Genomic DNA, 6,000 nt, shown 5'->3' on the forward strand with positions numbered 1-6,000 from the left:
ACAATCCTCCTGTCTCGGCCATCTCGATGAGTTTTGTGTTATACATTCCTTCACCATGATGACCACCATCAAGAGGAGACAGCTGTCTATCCAGTAAGGTTAGGAGGTGATGGTGTCCAGAAAGGTCAGCGGGCTTGAAGACTCTCTGTCTTCAATTGTGGGAAAAGGGGTATTGTGTTTCTGAAATGGCCTGAGGGTAGAGGTGTAGGAACAGAACCCAGGCCTTCAAACATGCTGGGCTCAGAGAGGGTGTTCTAGGCAGGTCCTCTGACAAAGCCCAGGCCAGGGTGATGTCCTAACAAGGAGGCCTTCCTGGAAGCTCTGGTGACAGGATCCAGACTTCTGTCCCTGGGGGACCATGACCTTCAGTAAGTTGGCAACTCTGGATCCTGAGTCATATATGATCTGCATGCCCCCATGCTGTATCACCGTTTGTGCCGGGCATTGATTCTGCACACAGTCAGTGCTCAATAAATACTCTAAAGCCAAAGCTCCTGTGTATTCCCACAGCAGACACTTCCTAATGAGTACACATCCCTGAGGAGGACCTGCTTGCTTCTCACCTCCCTCATCAGAACTCCCAGATCATGCCTGTGGCAGGTCCCACTGTCTCATGTACCCGTGCTGGCATACACCAGGGCACTGCAACACTGAGGAGGACAGTGGCATTCTCCAGAAGTTCAGCTGTGTGGGCTTACTTGGCTGTGTCTTTGTACCTCTCTTGGGTCTTGAACTGGTTTCTCCCTCTGCCCCTCCCAATGCCCCCATGCTTAGTTTCATCTCTAATTGTGTGTGTGTCTGGGTATGGGTATGGGCACATGAATGCAGGAGCCCAAGCAGGCCAGAAGAGGGCAGCAGATTCCCTGGAGCTGGAGTTGCAGGCAGATGTGTACTGCCTGACACTAGGAACCAAACTCTGGTCCTCCAAAAGATCAGCACATGCTCTTAACCACTGAGCCATCTCTCCAGCCTCTCTGTGTGCTTGAATTTCTTTTCTTAGACTCCATTCATCCTCATAGAACAAGCATTTATTGAGTACCACTGTGTGACAGGCCCTTTCCAAGAGTCTGGGAGGGTATGAAGGGGAACACATTTCCTAGCACGGAGAACTCTTACCCAGTGACATTGAGTGAAGGTTCAGAGGGACAGGGCCACTTCAGCAACAGCAGTCAGGAGATGCTGCTGGAGGAAAGAACTCTGAGCAGAGACCCCGAAAGCAATGGAGAAAATCATACTATTGGGCAGAAGTGTGGTCTAGATCAAGGAAATGACATGTTCAAAGGTCCTGGGACAGAACAGACACCTGTGTTTACACAGCAACCAGAGGGTTATAGTGAATAGACACCAAGATGGGGAATTAAGAGCCTGACTCCAGGGATACACCATGGAGGAGTTGCAGGCTGTGGAGCCCCCAGATTCTTAGGCAGGTTCTGACCAGTCCCACCTCCTGGCATTCCTGTGACCTCCCTCATATTCAACTATGGGAGGGACCTGTGCCTCACTTGTAGCCAATGGCCTAGTGGCCTTTCTGTGATTACACCATGCTGTAGCTTTCTTCTGCTCTGATGAAGTCGGCCACCTTATGTGGCCATGCTGGTGACCCAGATGACCAGGAGCTCAAGATAGTCTCTGGCCCACAGTCATCAAGGGACAGTGAGCCTGGGCAGCCATCTTCCCTAAATGAAGCCCTGGTAAGGATCTAGCCCTGGCTGTGCCCTGACAATGCTACAGAAGAGCCGAAGAGCCGTGGACCATACCAAAGCCCACCTCAGACCCCACTGGGTCTGTGACACTTTTCCTGCAGAGCTATAGATACAAGTGAGGACTCTAAAAACATGTGGAAGACCCAGGAGAGAAAATAGTAGGGCAGGGGCTCAAGGTTACCCAAGAACCACAAGAAAACTGTGGAAACTGGACTGTGGAAAGCCTGGATCTGTGAACGCCACAGGAGCATCTGAGTGGAGATGGCATTACCATAGACTTGATGTCAAAGGCAGCTGTGATTCCTGAGGGTGGAGCTCAATGGTTATCAGATGGATCACATGCGAAGGGAGGAAGGCAGGGAAGTGTTATGGTTTGCAGCTTGAGCAGTGGGGTGGGTGGAGGGTAGCACCATGTTACTAAAGTAGGGGATACAGAAGAGGGATGGCCTAGGAATATGCTGGGACATCATCAAGAGGCATGCTCACCAAAGCCAGGCATGATGGCTCAAGTCTGTAATCTCAGCACTTTGGGAGGTCGAGGCAACAAGATGGCCCACAAGTTTGCTACATAGCAAGCTCCAAAGTAGCCTGAGATGTAGAGTGAGAACCAGTCTCAAACCAACAACATCACATTCACCAGGTTTAGGCCTGAAAGGTTGGTGTATTTGGCTGTGGGACGCCCAGGTAGCAGTGTCTTCACCACCAGACCCGGGTGCCCTCAGAGAGCCGTGGGGAGGGAGGCTGTGGCACCAGCGTGGTCTCAGGAGTTCCCTGGCAGCCATCAGGAATCTGCTGAAGCCACCTTCCCAAAGCATCCTCCTCAGTTTCCCTGTTCACACTCTAACCATCACCTTGAGGTCATAAGAAGAAGCCAGAGCTGTAGGCATTGAGGTAAGGAGGGGGGCTAGACTACCCCTCTCTCTCATTTGGAATGAATTCTCTCTCAGATGTGCTAAGGACTTCCCTTTGCCTTCCATCTGTCCAAGCAGGTCACACAAGGATTCAAGGAAGTGAAGCTTCGTGGGTAGTTCAGTTGCTGTCTTGAGAAGCCCACTCTACTAACACAGAAAGTTCTATCCTAAACCCACACAAGCCTGTAGCAGGTGACATGTGCACAGAGGGAGGGAACACACAGAAAAGAAAGGACAAAAACACAGCAAGAACACCATGACCAGAAGCACCTTGTGGAGGAAAGGTTTATTTTGCTTATGCTTCCTGATCACTGTTCATCATCGAAGCAAGTCTGGGCAGAAACTCACACAGGGCAGGAACCTGGAGGCAGGAGCTGATGCAGAGACCATGAAGAGGTACTGCTTACTGGCTTGCTCTTCATGGCTTACTCAGCCTGCTTTCTTGTACCATCCAGGACCATCTGCCTATGGGGCAGCACCACCCATAGTGAGCTGGGCCCTCCCACATCAGTCTCTAATCAAAATGATACTACACAGACTTGCTCATAGGCCAGTCCTACAAAGGCATTTTCTCAATTAAGAATCCCTCTTCCCAAATGACTTCAGATTGTGTCAAGTTGACAAAAGAAAAAAAAAAAAAAAGACCAGAAAAAGGCCAGTACACATGGAGACCTGGACGGCCTTTTCCAGCTTCTTGTCTGGTTTCCCAGCTGCTCACTAAGTAGAAGCGGGGAAAATCAGGTGCTAAAATCTATCCCAGGGCTCAAGAGATGGCTCAGTGGATAACGTGCTTCCCATGCAAGCATGAAATGCTAAGTTTGAATTCCTCCAGAACCCATATGAAAGCGTATGCAGTAGTGTGTGTAGTAGCGTAGGGTCTGCATCCCAGCACTTCTGCAACACTAGGAGTAGTCTAACAGTATCCTGGAGACAGCATAATTCCCAGAGGCTCTGCAGCTAGCTGTCCCAGCACACACAGTAAAGCAGTGAATGGGAAATCCTGTTTCAAATGAGCTGGAAGGCAAAAATTGACATCTAAGGCTTTCTTCTGATCTACATACGTGTGTAACCACACTCGTACATATGAACACACACACACACACACACACACACACACACACGCACACACACACACACGATTAGTAATAATTAGTAATAAAACAAAATAAATTCCATGCCAAAACAGCACCTTACCTCCCTACCCATCATTCACGGTGTCTGGATGAGTAAAAGATGTCTCTTCTGGCATTCACAATCTTGAGAGATGGTCTCTGGCTGGCTGTTAGTCCATCACTGGGTTCAGCATTTGAACCAAGGTTGCATTTGGTTGTGGCAGAGACCTCTCCATGGTGACTGACCAAACAAGTACATGATAGTTTGAGCTGGGGTTTGCTTTTGTTTGTGTTTTTTTCTCACGATACAGGAATCCTATAGGAAGGAAGTCCAATGCAGGTTCTCAAACAACATGCCCCCTCTTCACAAGCATCCTGCTCTACTGTTCCTGGCCTGTGGTTTTGTGGTAGAGCTGCTCCAGTTCCAGGCACCACATTGACCTTCCAGGCAGAATGAATAGAAGAAGGAAAGGCAAGAAGCTTCTGCTAGCTGAGTCTGTCCTGAATTTTTAGGAAAGTAATATCTTTCCTTATGCCATCATATCTCATCCTCACACTTCCTCAGCTAGCACAGGATCCACATAGCTGCAAGAGAGTCTAGTGGAAAGGAAAGAGAGAACAAGAAACAGGCGGCTGCATCCACCATTCCAGGCTTAGACCAGCCCATCCTCCAGTATCCTCAGGAGGTAGAGGGAGCATATATCACTAGATCTGGACCCCATAAGCTGTGGTCTGAGAGCCAGATAAGGTGCCCATTTTAATTTAAGTAAGACATGTCACTGAAATACAGTGCTGCTTACATATTATCTGTGATCTGGTTTGCTATGGCAGCAAATGATGTGATGGAGACCCCCACGGTCCACAGAATCTAAACATATGTACAGCCTGACCCTCTAGAGAGAGTTCTCACCCTTGACAAGTTCCTGCTGACTGGAGTGTATTGATGGACCAGCAGCAGAGACTTGCCATGTGACTTGAGTGGCTTTATCAGACCATCCCAATTTACCCCATTCTTTGTATAATATGCAGGCTCACTTTGAAGTAACACATGGAGACTGATGATGATACATGGAATGCTGTATCATATAGGATGGGTCTCCATTATAGCCTCACAGACAGGGTGCCCTAAGGAAGGAGCTTCTGAACCCTCCCGGGGGAGAAACCAGGCTCATTAGTGCATGCTACACAGGAGGCTGAGGCAGGGCAATCACAGGACTGGGGCTATCCTGAGTTACTGAGAGAGTTCAAGGCTAGCCTGGGCAACTTAATAAGACTGTCTCAAAATACAAACTAGAAAGAGGGTTGCCCTGTGGGTCTCACTGCTGGGAGTCATACTGACCTTTCTTGAGGAGTCACATTTTGTAGGGTCTAACTCTTCCCTAAGCCTAACCCTAACTCTTGCCCTATGGGTCTTGCTGCTGGAAGTCACATTGACCTCCTTTAGATGTCACATTCTCTCTGTAACTCCAGTTCCAGGGGATCCAGCACCCTCTTCTGGTCTCTGAGGACACTGCACACATGTGGTGCTGTATATACATGTAGGCAAACTGCTCATACACATAAAATAAAACAAAAAATAAATAAAATTAAGCTATAAAGCAGAGGCTTCCATCCTCAACAACACAGGACAGGACAGTCCCACGTTGGGGTTCTGAGATGCATGCTCACTGGACACTTTAACATGGGGAAACAGCTACAGTAGAGCTCTCTGGGCCATGTGTCCTGCCTGGCTCCTGGACAGCCAGCCTAGAGCCAGGGGCTGCATACACACCAGGGTCTGTGTGCCCCAAATGACACTGGACAGTCAGCATGAGGGCAATAAGCACCCCAGTTTCCAGGGAGCTCCAGGGGATTCTAAGGCCATTAGCATTAGCATCCTCCCAAGGTCTCTGCCTGGGTTTGGTTTAGGCTATGCATTTTCCACTGAGGATCAGACTTTGAAGCCAAAGATGGGAAACTCACAGCTGGCTGGTTCCAAATCTGGGGCCCATCAGATCCACTTTCAGCTTCAGAGACCAAACTGCAGCCAGGGAGACAATAACAACAGACAAGCTTTTGTTCTGACTAAACTGTTTTTTAATGGTTCTTTCCAGGCCAGCCCTGTGGAAGTCTCAACAAGGCAGCCATTGAACGGCCTTGGAAGTGCCCAGTCAGGCAGAGCCAAGGCACTGGGGAGGGCTAGGCCTTTGCTCCGCCTTGGTGGTCTGGCCGCAAGGGAGGCTGGTTCTTTTATTTGTTGTCTGAGATGAAAACGGGGAAGGAGGGCGTCAGGCA

Source organism: Onychomys torridus, chromosome 4 (genome assembly GCF_903995425.1).
Source record: "Onychomys torridus chromosome 4, mOncTor1.1, whole genome shotgun sequence".
NCBI classification, from domain to species: Eukaryota; Metazoa; Chordata; class Mammalia; order Rodentia; family Cricetidae; genus Onychomys; species Onychomys torridus.